Raw genomic sequence first — 12259 nt, 5'->3', positions numbered from 1 at the left:
CGTCCTATCTAATCCTCACAAAAACTCTAAGAGTTTGGACTCATTCAGTCAGTTTTGCAAGGTGAAGAGCCTTGCTTAGCTTCCAGGTGAATGCTTTGTACACAGTACCAGGGGCCCGTGCAACGTGCAGGCAATCACAGGGCCCAGAAATGCTCCCCGTGCCTCCCTACACCCCATACCTATAATCAGGAAACAGACTGACAAGCTCCCTGGCAGTTCCTGGGTCGTTTTCACTTATTTGTGCTGCCTTCTGCAGCTTTTGTGTTCTACAATGCCCTTGGCTGGGTGAGCAGCCCCTGGGGCATCAAAGGCCCCGCTGGCAGCAAATACAATGCCAGAGCAGTGCCAAGGGTCCCTCCCCTGCCAGTCACCTGCCACCCGCCACACAGCCCGGGAGATTCACAAGGAGGAGGTGCCCAGCCTCCTAACCACTCCAGGTGTTACTTAACCCTCAGCCTTGTGCTCTTTCCTGGAACAGGCCAGGTGCGCCAACCCCAGTGTGAGAGGCAGGGCTGATGTCCAAGTTGCTCCTGGACTGAGGGCAGCAGGCAGATAGCTGTCAACACAATGGTTTGAAGAACTTTGGCGTGAAAGAGCTCAGAAAAACTTCATAGGGAGGGTGCCGTCTTGAATCCAGAATGGAGAGATCCCTGTTTCCATAATTCAATATTCATTGACTGAACACCTGCCCTGGGACTGGGGCTGAGGGATTCAAAGACAATCTGACATGGTCCTGACTTGAGGGGTACACAGGCTAGTGAGGGGGCCATGTGGAAAGACATGTTGAGTGCTGTGATGAGATTTGAGCAAGAAATAGATCAAAACAGAAGACTGAACTTCCTGTGTCTGTTCATTCAGTAACTACTAACAGAATGCCCACTTTGCGCAGGTGCTGGGGAGATGACAATCAGTGAGGCACACGGTCCCTGTTCTTAAGGAACTTGCATTCTTGTTGACTATGCCTTGGGGAACTCCAAAAGCCTTCCCAGAAGCTTCTTGTTGTCAGCTGTGCCCCAAGTAGCTGAGAAATTTTGGAGATCTTATGTTGCATCTCAGCATTTCCACATCCTCAACTGTAAAATGGACGTAACATGTTTGTAAAATGGATATAACATATTTGTGTTATAACATACCAGGTGGCTTTGAAATACTTCCATGTCGAAAAACTTCCTAACAGAGAAAAAACAAAACTCAACTTATATTCAATGACAAAAGCCAGTTACAAAACCAGAGGAGCCTATTCTTCACTTATTCAAATACATGTATATGCAGAAACATGTATTTAATATGAAATGAAACATATATGAAACATATACAAAATGCATTACACATGTATATAATAGGTATGCACTGTTATGTCCACAGAAACTATTATTACATATCATTATAAACTGGCAATTCTAGCATGTGTAGGGGTATGCATACGTGTTTGCAAATGTGCACACACGGGTATATACGTTGCTGGATAACACATTTTTTTTTCTTTTTCTTTTTCTTAAGATGGCATCTCATTCTGTCACCTGAGCTGGAGAGCACTGGCACAGTCACAACTGACTGCAGCCTCTAACTCCCAGGATCAAGGGATCCTTCCTCTTCAGCCACCAAGGAGCTGGAACTGCAGGTACCCACCACCACATCCGGTTAATTTTTTTTTTTTTTTTAATGTGTAAAAACAGGGTGTCACTCTGTTGCTCAGGTTAGTCTCAAGCTGCTGGGCTCAAGCGGTCCCCTCAGCTCAGCCTTTCAAATTGCTGGAATTACAGGCGCAAGCCACAACATCCAGCAACAGGTATTTTGTAAGTTTTCTTTTACTTATCTGAATTTCCTAAATTGTACTGTAATCATGCACTATTTCTCGAAATTTAGAAAATAGGAGGCCAGGCGCCATGGCTCCTACCTGTAGTCCCAGCACTTTGGGAGGCTGAGGTAGGCGGGTTGATTGAGCCCAGGAGTTCAAGACCAGCCTGGGCAATGCATTAAGGCCTCGTTTACAGCAAAAAAATAAAAAATAAAAAAGTTAACTGAGGCTGGTGGTGTGCACCTGTGGTCCCAGCGACTTGGGAGGCTGAGGTGGGAGGATTGCTTGAGCTCAGGAGGTCAAGGCTGCAGTAAGCAGTGACAGAGCCTCTGCACTCTACAAAAAATAAAATAAAAAATTAGCCAGCCAATCAGCCAGCCATGGTGGGGGTGCTGTAGTCCCAGCAGCTACTTGGGAGGCTGAGGTGGGAGGATTACCTAAGTCCAGAAGTTTGAGACCAGCCTGGGCAATGTAGTAAGACCCCATCTCTACAAAAAAATAAAAAATTAGCCAGGCGCAGTGGTGTGTGCCTGTAGTTCTACCTACTTGGAGGCTGAGGCAGGAGGATTGCTTGAGCCTGGGAGGTCAAAGCTGCAGTGAGCTGAGATCACATCACTGGACTCCAGCCTGGGTGATAAAACAAGACACTGTTCCAAAAACAATAATAAATAACATTTAAAAATTTAAAAATAGGAAGAGGAGACCCCTCTTGCATTTGAGAGTCTTTTAGGCTCCAATACTCCTCAGCTGCTGGAATGAAGATCCCCACATGATCACAGCGTTCCCCCAGCAACTCATGTTGAAGGCTTAGCTTGCAATGTGCTAACCTATGGTATTTATCACCCTTCACTGTGCCAGTGAACTGGGTGCTCCGTGCTACCCACTTATAGAAGAGGAAACTGAGGCACAAAGCAGATAGGTCCCTAGCTAGTGATGGCAGAGTGAGGCGCTCAACACACACTGAATCTTGCATCTGATTGAATCTTTTGGCTGAAGCCAAAGTCTGTGCTCCTACCTTCTGCCCAGCCCTGCCTCTCCTTGGAGAGCTCAGAACTCAGCCAAGCTATTCCTGCTGCCAGTTCTCCTTTGTGGGGACTGAGGCTGTGGGTTGCACAGCCTGGGACGAACTACAGGGCTTCACTATGGAGAACGGGGAGCCTGGGAAAGGACTCTGGGCTGTGGGAACAGCCCCAGCCGGCAGCCCTGGATGCAATGCCCATGCCAGCCGAGGAGAAGGTCTGGGCATTCCTGTCCCCATATGAATGGGCCTGGGAGCAGCCAGGTCCCAGGAGCCAGAAAGGCGGGAAGCAGCTGCCAGGGCGCCGGCACCAGCACCCTGCCTTGCGTGCTCGGGCCAGCTTGGTTGGCTGCCTGTCAAGGCTTCAAAGGAGTGTGTGAAGCAGGCTGGGAGACCTGGCTGGACTGGTCTGCCTGCAACTGAGGTGGCTGAACAAAACCAGGCCATGTGGGCTGGTTTGGCGGGAGCCTGTGGCGGGATGGAGGGCAGGGAGCGGGAGACAGCGGCAGGGGGCGGAGGTTGGGGAGAGATGCAAGGTGCAGTTGGCACTGGGCAGCCTATGCCTGCAGGAGGAGACCGAACGCCAGCTGGGGGCCTCAGGTGTGGCCCAAATACAAGAAAACAGGCTGAGGGAAGTCTGTGTCTTGGCAAGGGGCAGCCAGCAGAGAGCAAACCCTTGTGCTAGTTAAAATCCAAGGGATTAGGTGCAGCATCTGCGCATTCTGGGAAATTCGGTCATTCCTCCATTCATCCAACAGCAGCTGAACACTCACCATGACCTAGCACTCAGTAGTGCTGAGGACCCGGCTTGGGGCCAGAACACCAGGGCCCCTACCTTGACCAGCTTGTCTGGCGCCACAGCCCAGGGAAGTGAGAACCCAGGATCTCTCCAGGATGAAGAGAGGGCAAAGACTTGTCACACGGCACAGAACATAGACAAAATGCCTGGGCTCCCCATTGATTGCTTCACTGACTCTGGGACTCAAAGCCTATGACCTCCCCCAGAGCCTCAGTGCCCATCATACACTATTGTGCTCAGTAAGCGTTGGCTGGGCAGTCAAGCATATCAGTGCATGGGTAGGAGTGGGTAAGCACAGGATATAGGATGCCTGTCCCCATCCAGGTTCTCTTCTGACTGCATCCTGCCCACTCGTAAGGGAATCAACACCTTGTGGATGAGAGATTCCACTGTCCAGGGACCACAAACAGTGAAGTCCTGAGCACAGGGCCTGGCTCTCTAGGTGTCCAGCCAAGGGGGCCACTGTTAGTGCTGTCGGGGAATGCAATAGGGGGAAGAAAAGTCGCTTGACTTCAGTGATAAGCAGCAGGCTCTCGGCCACACAGGCAGGGTTGGAACCCAGATCCGAGGGACTCAAAGCCCAGCTCTTTTCTCAACTTCAAGCCAGCGCCAAAGAGGTCACAACCTGGCCTCTGTCTCTAAGATGCTTATGTTCTTTCCAGAGAAGAGATCCACACATAAATGGAACTGGGGAGGCCGTGCATGGCATCTTGTCATGAAAGGTCCCAACAGATGACCCATTAAAGAGCTCGAGGAGATCAGGGAAGGCAAAGAGAGGGGCTGGGAGATGGCAGAGAAGGAAGCCTCGGTGCACGGGCCTGGGAATCAGGGGACCCGGATTCTACTCCAGACTCTGCCATCTCTTCTGTGGAATGAGGCCAGTCCTGTTCCCCACAGAGCGTCTTCCCATTTGGTAAATGAGAGGACACGCGCAAAGGCTCCCCAAGGTCTTTCTTTGCACACTTCCCTCCCTCTGTGCTTCCTGAGGGAGGGCAAGTAGGCGGCTGTAAGGAGAGGGCCGATATTTGAACTTTGCTGGCCTCTCAAACAGGACCAGCAGAGCTGGAACACCTCTGGGTACCACCTGCCCTCCCAGGAGCCCAGCCAGCCTCCTTGCCCTCCAGCCTGCCCTGGCACAGCTGATCTTGGTGAGGAGTCAATGTGGCATGCAGCGAGCTGGTTTGCAGAGATGGAGACAGAGGGACCTGGGCTGATTTTCTACCCACTGCTCAATGTGGGGCTTGGGGAAAGAAATTTTTCCTCTGTGAGCCTTGGCTTCCTCGGGTGTAAATATGGGTGAGAAAAACGCTGGCTGCAAAAGGTTGTCAGAGAGATTAAACGAGAGCCCAAACGAAAAGCAGCTCAGTGAAACATTAATTCCTTTCTCCCTACTCTCACTTTTTTTGAGCACAAGCACTTTGGATGAAAGCAAACAGACAAGCAAACAGTGTCTTCTTATATGTCCACTACTACAAAGGAGTGAATCAGAAAGAAGGCTGGGGCCAGGCATGGTGGCTAGCACCTGTAATCCCCACCTTGTGAGGCTCCCACCTTGGGAGGCTGAGGTGGCTGGGTCACTTGAGGTCAGGAGTTTGAGATCAGCCTGGCCAACATGGTGAAACCTCATCTCTACTAAAACTACAAAAATTAGCTGGATGTGGTGGTACACACCTGTAATCCCAGCTACTCTGGAGTCTGAGGCAGAAGAATCCCTTGAACCCTGGAGGCAGAGGTTGCAGTGAGCTGAGGTCACACCATTGCATTCCAGCCTGGGCAATAGAGCAAGACTCAGGTCTCAAAATAAATAAATAATGGTGGCTGGATTTTCAGAAGAAAGATCTGGTCTCCAGTCTCTGCTCTGATACTTCTTCTACCTTAAGGCACTGGGCAAGCTACTCAAGCTCTCTTGGCCTCAGTTGCTTCACCTGTAAAGTAGGGCTAATAAGGATATTCCATTCATAGGGCTTGGGAGACCTTAAGTGAGCTAACATATGTGCAAATGCTTTGCAAACCAGGAAACTTTCAACACGTGCATTATTGCAATGCTCTGTCTCAGCAAGGTAGATCCTCTTGTAAGAAACAGTCTTGAAATAGTCTCTCACATGGTTCTAACAGGAAGGCTGTACTGAGATTCTGCATGAATTTAAATCTTCCCCAACATCAAATCAAAGGCAGGCAGTATGGCAGATTCTTTCTGATGTGGCCAAAATGGTCTGAGAATGGGGCAAGACTGGGCATTTGGAGAAAGGTGCCTGGGGTGAGCTGGACAGGAGCCTCTTTCCTCCTAGGGCTGAAGGTGCCTGGTGCAGGGCTCTCAGGCACCTGGCCAGTGTTTGTTCTGTGCACACTGGCTGGGTTTCCTGCCTTCTCCTCTAGGCGCATTAGGTGATGGTGGGATTACCACCTGCCTGACAGGTAGTTGAAAGAGAGAGGGGTAAAAAGAGGGCAAGAAACAGTGAGAAGCTGCCAGCCGAGCAGCTGGCCCCCGAGGCCCGGAACATCTAGGGTGCAGTCATGGAAGGCATCCTGCTTCCGTACCCCAAACTGCTGAGCAAACACACAAGTGTGGCAGGTGCCCGGGGCTGCCAGCCAAGTAGGGCTCCTGCCTGGCCAGTGCCAGCCCAACCAGCTCCCTGGCACTGCTCCCACTCTGAGCTGGCAGGCAGAATGAAGGATACGTAGATGTCGGGCCAGCCAGCAAGAAGGGGCTTCTTCCCTCAGCTCCTTGGAGGGGTTGTCTAGAAATGGCACAACTGGGGCTGGGCACAGTGATTCATACCTGTAATCCCAACACTTTGAGAGGCCCAGATGGGATCACTTGAAACTAGGAGTTTGAGACCAGCCTGGTCAAGCTAGTGAGACCCCACCTCTATAAAAATGAATGAATGAATGAATGAAATAGAAATAGAAATAGCACAGCTGCAGCTAGCCAGATCTCAGGCCTCCTCCCAAAGGCACCCTCCTTAGGATGCTGACTTGCTTCCCTGAAGGGAGCACAGGCACATAGGAGCAGCTCAGCTGCTCCATAGCACGTCTTTTGTTGTTGCTGTTAAACTATAGTGCTTCTTTTGTGGTGCTCACATGGAGAACTGGAACAGATAACACCTCCACAGGAAACTTTTTTTTTGAGACAGGATCTCACTCTGTCACCCAGGCTGGAGTGCAGTGACACAATCATGGCTTGCTGCAGCGTGGACCTTCCCAGGCTCAGATGACACTTCCACCTTAGCCTCCTGAGCAGCTGGGACTGCAGACACGCACCACCATACCAGGTTAATTTCTGTCATTTCTTTGTGTGTATATGTATGCACTTACGTATGTAGAAATGGGGTCTCGCCCATGCTGCTCAGGCTGATTTGGAATTCCTGGGCTCAATCCAGCCTTCTGCTTTGGCTTCCCAAAGTGCTGGGATTACAGGCATGAGCCACTGTGCCAGCCCTCCATAAGCAACTTTTATCCAGGAATTTCAGTGACACCACTGGGCCCATGAGATCCCAACAAGTCACATCAAGGGCCCTAGAAGAGATATTAGTAAGCTGGTCACGCTGACTGCTATGTAGCCTTGGGCAGGCCACTTCCATTCATTCACAGGTGGAAGTCCTTCATTGATAAATTGAGGAGCTCGACCTGGATGCCTGCTTTGGCCCCTGCAGACTGTGTGGGGGGTAAGAGGCTGTCCTTTGTTGTCAGGTAGCTCTGGATCTAGAAACTCGTGCTATTACCTCCTTAGCTGTGTGCTCTCTGATCAACTATTTGATGTCTCTGAGCTGTTTTGTCCCCTTTAAAAATCAGGAGAGCAGTTCCTCCATGCAGAATAGACAAGAAGTGCCAGGTGTCGAGCAAATGCCCAAAATATGGGGACTGCCATTTCTTTTGTTCACACATGCCATGTTCTCAAACTGACACCAATGTCAAGCTGTCTCCTTGAAGAATGTAACAGGCTTGCCTTGAAGATGGGGACCCAAAATACTCAGTGAATCAATCGACATCTTACGTAAAACTAGGAACCTGGCTACTTCACATCTCTCTCTTTGAATGTCCAGCAAATGGAATATCAAGTGGGTAGCAGTGACCCCAGCCTATTAGAGATGTTCTGAGTAGAGAAATCAGGTGCAGGGGGGTAACGTAATTTATCCTTCTAAGATCATTCAGTCATTCCAAAAGTAGCTGATGTACCAAACAATGCATGTGGCATTGACCAACCCATGCCCTGGCAAGATCTGAATCCAATAGTTACTACTATTGTAATAAGCCATCCAGTAGTTATTACTGATGTTCCCACTGTCTCTATCACCAACACAATGTGCACAGCAAGCTCGGCGCATAAGCACCAAGTGTCCACATATCTGCGTGGCCAAGCAGGTAGTTTGGTGACCTTGGCTGGGCTCACACGGAGGTCTGGGCTTTGGCTGGCTGTCAGCTAGGACCATTAGAGCACCTTAGTTGTGTTCTGTGTGCCACTCTTCCTTCTCCTAGAACCAGTGACTAGCCCTGAAATATCCTTTTCGTAGTGGTAACAGAGATTCAACCGTGGAAAGTCAGCTTGCCACTGGGTGCAGTGCCTCACGCCTGTAATCCCAGCACTTTGGGAGGCTGAGGTGGGCAGATCACTTGAGGTCAGGAGTTCAAGACCAGCCTAGCCAACATGGTGAAACTCTGTCTCAATTAAAAATACAAAAATTAGCCGGATGAAGGTGGTACACTCCTATAATCCTAGCTACTTGGGGGACTGAGGTGTGAGAATCACTTGAACCCAGGAGGTGGAATTTGCAGTGAGCCAAGATCGTGCCACTGCCCTCCAGACTGAGTCACAGAGCAGGACTCTGTCTCAAACAAACAAACAAACAAACAAACCAAAAAACTCAGCTTGCATCATGTCTGCTAACAGCTCATGAGACACAATCAGTCCCGCATACAGGGAATGAAGAGTTGGGGCCATTCCTGTAATCAATTAACCACATCATTTTATAGATGAAGAAGGGAGGGTCCATATAATTATGCTTCTTATGTAAAGTTGCTGAGCTCAGTGTCTGGCTCAGGACTTGAACTTGGGCTATATCAACTGTACCAAGTCCCATGCTGTTGCCATCAGGTATCATGGGCACAAAGGAGAGGAAATAAGAACTTGGAAAACCAAGAGGGAACCTGACACCAGATTTGGCCCTGCCAGAAACTCTTCAGTGTACCTTATGTGTGGAGGGCCTTTATGAGCCCAGGGAAATGCCTTCCTGGCCTGGCTGGTGAGCTAGAGCAAGCTCTGCCCAGCAAAAGCTATCCTCACCCTACACAGAATGAAAGCAAATAACATTGAATGAAATAGCTGCAATCAACCAGCACCTTTGTTTGGGAAAGTGGATATGAATTAAGCAGGTCCTCAGAGAGGAATGCAACTTTACCTTTATTTCTAAGCCCCATAAATCCAGGGTAAAGGTCAAGCCAAGACTCCATGTTAATTGATCCACTGCCACCCCCTCACTACCCCAAAATGTCCTGTTTCACTGGCGATAAGGAGAGCACATTGTAACCCACCTCCACACAGGAACTGCAGCTCTGCTGGGTGACATAGGAAGGAAAAGGACACACAGGGTTCAGAGCTGACACCCAGCATCTAACTCAGTGGTTCTGGGACCTGGTTTTTTTTTTTTTTAGACAGAGTCTTGCTTTGTGGCCCAGGCTGGGGTGCAATGGCATGATCTCGCTCACTGCAACCTCTGCCTCCCGGGTTCAAGCGATTCTCATGCCTCAGCATACCAAGTAGCTGGGATTACAGTCACATAATGCTTCCCTGCCCCTGCCCTCTCCCTCACCCCGATCACCTTCCCTAATGCCACAGACATAATGATGCATGCCATCTGAGCTCAGACGCTAATCAAGAACAAAGGAGAAAGGACACTGAAGACCTCTCTGCCATATTAGGAATATTGCCTACAGTTGCTCATTAAAATAGCTCATAAATGAGTATTTATTCGGTTCTTTTTGCACTATTTTAAGATAGACGTCTCCAAGGACTTGAAAAATCTCAGTAGTATTTTTAGCACACTCACCCTGCAACAGCATTTCTGTTTGGAGGGGCTGCTTACACTGCATATAAAGGCGGCCCAGACACTGGCAAATAATATTTGATTCTATTAGAATATTACCATCACAATTTTAAGATTATAGCTAATAGATAGGAAACATGTTATTACAGTGGATTAGCTCATTTAATCCGTACAACAACGCTATGAGGTTGGGACTTTTGGTGTTTATATTTTACAGAGGAGGAGACAGGGGCAGGGGGAAGGTAAGTGAGTCACCCAAGCTTGGGCAGCTAGTGAGGACTAGAACTCAATTTTGAACCCAGGCAGTGGGCCATAAATCCTGCAGCCTTATGGCCGCTGACCTGTAATACCTCCCTCTACGGCTACCATTTTGGTCCACTCATGAGAGAGAAAAAAACCCTTTATCACTGGATCAACGTCATTATCAGTAACATGATTGCTACAATTCATTGTCTGTCACTATTTTTAACACTTTACATGTGCGTAGAGCTTTAAAGTGTTAAAGGCTTTTCTCTTAATTCTCACATGAGATAGCTGCATGGATGTGAGGCTGGCGAGTGAGGCAAGGATGATTCTGTCTCATGGACGGTCCCCAGTGAAATGACAAAGTCCAAATTCCAAAGTCACAATCCCACTGAAATTTCTGGCCCCAAATTTCCTTCTCCCCAGGCTGGTACGTCCTCCTTCCACAAGAACCACCCCCATCCGAGACCCCTTCACCCTGACTCCAAAGGTTGCTGTACCCACCTGGGGATACTCACACAGGCCTGAATTAGAAATTACGGTGTTTGCTTTCGTGTTTCATTGTTGGTCTGAGTTTCCTATTTGTGAGTGTTCAGCCTCTATACTGATAGGGAGGCCCATTTTCTTCCTTTTTTTTTTTTTTTTTTCTTATTTTCCTCAATCTGGGAAACATGGGGTCGGGAGGGGAAAGAAACCCTTCCGTCTTATATTCTTGACATGACTCCTAGCCAAGGAATCTGTCCTGATGGCTGCCAGCTGGACATCCCCAGCCTCAGAAGCCACGTCGGCAGTGAGCATTCTGCACGGTGAGCCCGTACCCAGCCAAGGGGTCTCCATGGTAGACCTGGGCACTGAAGGATGCAGGCAGGCCTGCCCCGGAATGTGTCTTAGAAAATACACTCTCTTTGGTTCCCAACTCTGCCTCCGCTGCTGGGAAGCTGAGTATTTCCCATTCCCAATCCTGTTCCCTCCCCATCTTCATTACTTTCAATAGTTACACAGGAAGTTCTTTTCCCTCCAATAAAGACGGTCATCACTTTTTTTTTTTTTAGCCTGAGCGTCAACATTTTCTTTAAATCCCCAAGAGCTTTGACACAAGCCTATGAATCACACTGGAGAGGGGGCGAGAGGTTGGGCTCTAGATTTAGACAGGGCTGAAGTTCAAATACAGGGCTGGGTCTCAGACTGGCTGTATGGCTGAGGGCACTTAGAGTCGGATAGGGAGATGAGCCTTGTGCATAGTGCCCCTCAACAATGGCACCTCTGGGGAACCCATAAGGGCTGCAGGGATGAGATGGAATGAAAGCAGGGCCCTACAGGAGTCGGGGAACCCTACAGCACTTGGGGAACGGAGAGACCTGGGGCTGGAAAGCTGGGGCATGCAAGAGGGCAACAGTAGAACGAAGCACAAGAGGGAGCCTGGGAATCGGACTGGAGAGGCAATGCCCCTGTCCCCAGTAGAGACTGTGAATCCTAGGCTGGGGGATGTGCCCTGGATTCAGTAGAAACAGGAAACCCACAGGATGCCTGTAGCCAGGGAGTAAGTGATGGAAGCAAAGCCATACTCCAGGAAGAAGCATCTGGAGGCAGTGTGGAGGATGGTTGGGCAGATGGAGGGCCTGGAGTTGGGAAGCCTTTGAAGAAAGCTACCAAAACATCCCAGGGGGTCTGAAATAGAACACCAATGCCCACATTGCAGTGGTAAAACCCACCACGTGTTGACTGTAGGCTGGTGGGGCAGATGAAGTGTTCAGAAGATGGTAGAACTTGCTCATTCAGGAGCAGCAGGGCAAGCTGGGCTGAGACACATGAAAGTGAGCTACTGGGACTTGAGAGTCCCCTGTGAAGGTGCAAACATGCTCTGGAAGTCAGAAAAGAGGGGCCCAGAGCCCGCATTCCCAGCAACTAGGATCCTATATTAATTTTCTACAACCACTATAACAAATGACTACAAACTTAGAGGCTTAAAACAACACATACAATTATCTCAGTGTTGCTTAGGTCAGAATGTGGGCTGGCTCAGCTGGTTTCCCTGCTTCTGGTTCATGAAGCTGAATTCAAGGTGACAGCAGACTGGGCTTTTATCAGGAGGCTCTGGAAGTATCCTCTTCCAAACTTATTCATGTTGCTGAACTCAGTTCCCTGCAGCTGTAAGATGGAGGCCCCCACTTCTTTGCTGGCTGTTAGCTGGGAGCCAAACTTAGCAATCAGCCCCTCCCTCCAGTTCTTGCAAGTGGCCCCACATTTCAGAGCTCACTGTGGCACATCAACTTCTTCTCGCGCTTAGAATCCTTCATGGCATCTTCCTGATCACAGTCAGAAAAAAACTCTCTGCTTTTAAGGGCCCATGTGATTGGATT

General features: G+C 49.4%; 1 long non-coding RNA gene across 1 annotated transcript in view; it reads right to left on the bottom strand.

The window, feature by feature from the left end:
• LOC116529120 overlaps positions 1-12259 on the bottom strand; it is a 370222-nt gene that overhangs the window by 193014 nt on the left and 164949 nt on the right. The gene's annotated exons all lie outside the window — the stretch shown is intronic.

The sequence above is a fragment of the Sapajus apella genome, unplaced genomic scaffold (genome assembly GCF_009761245.1).
Source record: "Sapajus apella isolate SASKATOON/1434 unplaced genomic scaffold, GSC_monkey_1.0 scaffold3, whole genome shotgun sequence".
NCBI lineage: Eukaryota > Metazoa > Chordata > Mammalia > Primates > Cebidae > Sapajus > Sapajus apella.
The sequence above is the reverse complement of the archived record's forward strand: the minus strand, read 5'-3'. Positions and strand labels throughout refer to the sequence as shown.